Genomic DNA, 4,615 nt, shown 5'->3' with positions numbered 1-4,615 from the left:
ATAAGGTTTTCAGTGACTAAATATTCGGAAGTAGTTCGTCTCTCCTTCCTAGTTTGTCTTCGTCTGGAAGCTCATTTATAACCTGTCCACCATGGGTGACCCTGCTGGTATTTAAAATACCGGTGGCATAGCTTCCAGAATCACAGCAACTCACAAGCCACCACAGTATGACAAACTGACAGACTTGTGGTGGGAGACAGGATTAGAGGCAGTTATATTTGAGGCTGAATACAATCTTCATGAATAAGTTGTATCTGGAGTCTGTCTCTTTTGAGCTATAAAAGTGATTTTAAAATGAGCAGAGATCAAAGGGACCTCAGTTCTACAAAGAAAGAAGAGCCAGGGGCGAAGCATGTCGTTTGGGCCCAGAGTCTCTGCTGAGAAGTTCCTAGGCCCAGGGGAAGATTAATGATAAGGACACAAAGAGAAAGGCTTCTTCTAGAGCTGGCACCCTGAGCTCAGACATAGAGCCCCTAAACTGTGAGACAAAGCATTTCTGTTTATTAAAACCATCCCCTTGCAATGTGTCTATGATAGATAACTAACACAACGATATCTGAATACGTCGATCTTTTTTTTCCTCAGAGGACAATAGCTGGGGTCAGGTTATGTACTACCAAGTATCACAGAGAGTACCTCTCATTGCCCATGACTTCCATCTTTGGTTTGGACAACCGAGTTCCAGCCCGAATACAAACACGGCAGACCCAGGGGTCAGGTCCTCCAGGCTGTGGTGTGAACACAGGCTAAGTAAGCCTCACTTCCCGACACCCTGCACCATGCAGGTGAGCTTTTCTAGTCATGTAGTAATTCCTCTCAGATATGAATAATCTTTAGTGCTAGATACTTGTATAAACTGTATCTTGGATGCTAATCGTTAATAATTATCTGACTCAGATGTCCCTAAAACTTCCATGTTTATACCTAAAGAGTAGGTTGTTCATCTGGGCCTTTAAGAGTAATTTGTTTCAGAAGTGATTTATTAAAATGTGTTCATTTAAATATCCAATAGCCAGTAGCTCCAGCTGAGAGACCAATGATTAAGACCCACAAGCACACCAAGACTGGGGTCAGTCATCTTGACACATTTTTCAAAGAATAGTTTGCTCTAACTGGGGGAAAATAGCCAAATATGAAGTACCACTGAGGAATCAAAAGGCTTCCAGAAGCATGACTCCGATAGAGGGCAGGGCCATCCTGCCCAAGAAAACTGCTTGTCCCATGGGGGAGGGAGGTGATGCACACAGAGGCAGCCGTCTGACCCTCCCATGCCCTCCCATGCCCTTCCATGCTCAGAAATGGGTCTTCTGCCCTCACAAACATTGACCATTCCTCCCTACCTCCAATCCTAAATGTTGCACTCTTCCCATACCCACTTGACCCCAAACTCAAAACTTGGACCTCCAACTATACCTCAGAATTACCTGAATTACAAGTTAGAAATGTAGGGTCCTAGGGCCCACCCCTGACCTTCAGAGTCTGCATCTGTGCTGGTAGGGCTCTGAGATTAGCTTTTTTTGCAAGTCCATGTGACCATGATGCCACCAAGATTAGAGAAACGCTGTCACACACCCAGTGGTCCTCTTCAGAGTCAGAGCTCACATACATGTACCCTCACCCTGTCCATTTTCTGCTCCAGGAAGAGAGCTACTATGCCTGGATAGCACTCCTGCCCTCTCAGCCACCAAGGTTCCACCATGGAAGGGGGAGGGCAGTTCCATGTCTGACAGCACATCCCTCAGCTCTGTGCAGTCCACCGGCACTGCTGTTAGCACAGGGCTACTGCAGTCAGGGCCAGCTCCACTCTTCAGCCTTGGAAGCTGGCCAGCTGGGACAACCGCCCAAGCCTCCCTCTGTGTCCTACTTCCTTGTTTATAGGAAGAGTAGTTCCAATGCCTAAGTGTTTCCCGGGAGCCAGTGCTTCCCTGTTGCTAGCATCTGCCTCTTGGGCCAGCAGCAGCATTCTGGCAGCAGGTGCTTTACAGTTCTCAGAACTTCTGGCTACCATCCAGAAGCTCAGTTCAGTGGGCCTAGCTACTGCCTCTCCTGTGGCCCTGCTGGCCACCCATCCTTGGGATGCTTGCAACATGTATTTATCCTAGCCTGCCTCACTTTAGCCAAGATTTTGGGGTTGAATCACCCTTTTTTTTTTTTTGCTTCAAATACCACATAAAATCTCATGTGACTACTTCCCCATGGTAACCAATCTCTAAGGCACATTCTTTTATAAAACAAAGATACCTTTGGTGGTGAGAATAGCAGTATTGCTGACTGTCCTGCTCCCCTAGAGGCAATTGTATTGGGGACCTCAGATCTGTGAGGGGAAGATTCTGTGTCCATTAGTGCTCCCTGAATGGAGACTTCCAGCTCTGGAAGTGCGATTTTCCTGCCACTCAGTTCGTCTTTCTTAAGCCATATATTTATGTTAATAGTTTCATGTCAATTCCCTCATTTTAAAATGAATTCTTCACATTATTGTTAAAGATCTTCCTTCTTTCATGCCCCACCTTCCTCACAAAGAGAAAACCACCTGCATTTCATAAGGAAAATGGGCAAGTCACCTGAGTGTAGACAATGTCAGTACAACAAACAGCTTGAGGATGTGATTACTGACTTTACTGACTTGGAAACAGGAGGCCTATTTCTTACTCGCCCCTTCTCCTTCCCACCCTAAGCAGTGTTTCCCACTTTATTGCACCTGTCTGTCTCCTGTCATTTCTTTCTGGCCTGCTTGTTGTTCTGGTTGTTTACTTAGTAAGCAACTATTATTTGACTAGTTTCAAGTACTGATAGGGCAGTGTGATTTTTTTAGGTGGTCCAAGACAGCCCCTCTACCTTTCATCTTCCTCACTCAGGTGCTTGAATTCCTTTCTTGGGGAGCAAAGGCTGTTACTCCTTAATTGGGGAGTTGGGTGGAAACTCAGATCCTCCAGAGAATGACTGCCTGACTCATTCACACTAAGATGGAAAATAACCCCATTGGGGATGCTTCCCTGAACAGCTTTTGATGTTGAGGAAGAAGTGGGACCAGGAGCACCCAGGATCTGCAAGGGGAAGGGCTTAGGTGAGAGGCTGTACCACCACCAGAAGATAGCATTTAAGTGCTGCTGTGTGGCCTCTGAGATGGGAGCAAACAATTTAGGAAGAACCATGACTGAAAATCGCATGGAGGTGGGGCAGGAACTCACGAGGAGAAAGGACAGGAGCAGGAAAAACCTCTCACATGCTTGGGAAGGCCAGGCGGGGGATGAAGGGGTAATATTTTGGCACTGGGTGTGGAGGATAGCCCAGCCAGGGGGACTTATTGATGAAAACTCCACCAGAAGCTGGCCTACTGTTAAAACCAAGCCTCTGAGATGGACCACTGGCTCAGGATGCTGCTTGCAAGGTTCCCAGTGGCCTTGAAGAATCCTCAGAACACGCACAGACCCAGGACACCTATGTAGTCATCAGATAGGACCCAGTCAGTATGCAGAGAAGAGGTGCTGAGATACACAAGTGTCAGAAGTTCCCTAGAAATTTCTTGACAATGAAACACACAGAACTGGAAAGAGTGCCTGAACAGAAAAAGTGCTTTGAACTATCACTTGCTGTTTCATCTCAATGATTGCAATTCCCTCCATGCAACAACAGTTTTGCCACTTCCACCCTGTGGTTCCCACTTTCCATTCCACCCTCCTTCCCATCCCTTCTCAACTTTGTCCCTAGGTAAATGTTGCCCCCTTAATCTTGAAAGATTGACCATTCCATGGTGAACATACCTCACCAGTGTTGTTGTTCCCTCTATATATGATCTGCTTCTTGGCTGAAAATTGGGCATTGAGGGTGAGTTCTGTTCCAGACCTGAAGGGTGGTCAAGGGCCATAGTCTCTAGTTCCTCCAATCTCTGACCAATAAGCATGGTCTTTAAAAAATAATTTTGAGTTTTATTTCACATATTTCCTGCTCTATCCAGAGCAGTTAATGGTGGTGGCTGGGCACGATTTAGTTTTTCTGGTCTCAGATTTGTGGGGACTGAGATTCACATGTTCCATTGGTCCATTGGACTAGTTGATTCCAAGCATCTTCAAATTTTTATCACTCTTTGTCCACACATGAAGAGACCAATAGTTGCATCTTAAATAGTTGCTCATGAGCTTTTAAAATCCCAGTCACTATTTTTTTTTTTTTTAAGGTTTTGATTGTGGACTGAGTAAAAATTTACAGGGCAATATCATCAGTTTTACATTCAACAAATCATATACCTTGTTTCATTACAATGATTATAATCCCCTCCATGTACCGTCAGTTAACAGTATTTCTCTCTATCCACTTCAGCTTTTTAAAAAACAAACAAAAAAACCCACTCAGGCATATATAATAATTTACATCTCCAAAGGACACATTCTGCAAGTCTGCTCTTGGCCACCACCTCTTTGTCCCTCTCTTCTTAGTCCATGAATCTAGAGTCCTCAGTCGCTCCCCCTCTCCATGCCCCCATCTCTGCCTCCATCTCTGGCGCTGCTGCTTCTCTGGATAAGGTCCCACATTTTGCTTGTGCATTCCTCTCTTGTCCTCTGTTTCTGGACTGTAAGATTAACCACTCCCTTTTTTTGTTACAAAACTTCTACCTTTA

The 4,615-nt window shown here is 45.4% G+C and overlaps 1 protein-coding gene across 1 annotated transcript in view; it reads left to right on the top strand.

Moving 5' to 3' along the window:
• Positions 1-4,615, top strand: part of RFT1 (RFT1 homolog (S. cerevisiae)) — a 78,660-nt gene that overhangs the window by 73,384 nt on the left and 661 nt on the right. The gene's annotated exons all lie outside the window — the stretch shown is intronic.

This window comes from Chrysochloris asiatica, unplaced genomic scaffold (genome assembly GCF_000296735.1).
Source record: "Chrysochloris asiatica unplaced genomic scaffold, ChrAsi1.0 scaffold00350, whole genome shotgun sequence".
Taxonomy (NCBI): Eukaryota; Metazoa; Chordata; class Mammalia; order Afrosoricida; family Chrysochloridae; genus Chrysochloris; species Chrysochloris asiatica.
The sequence above is the reverse complement of the archived record's forward strand: the minus strand, read 5'-3'. Positions and strand labels throughout refer to the sequence as shown.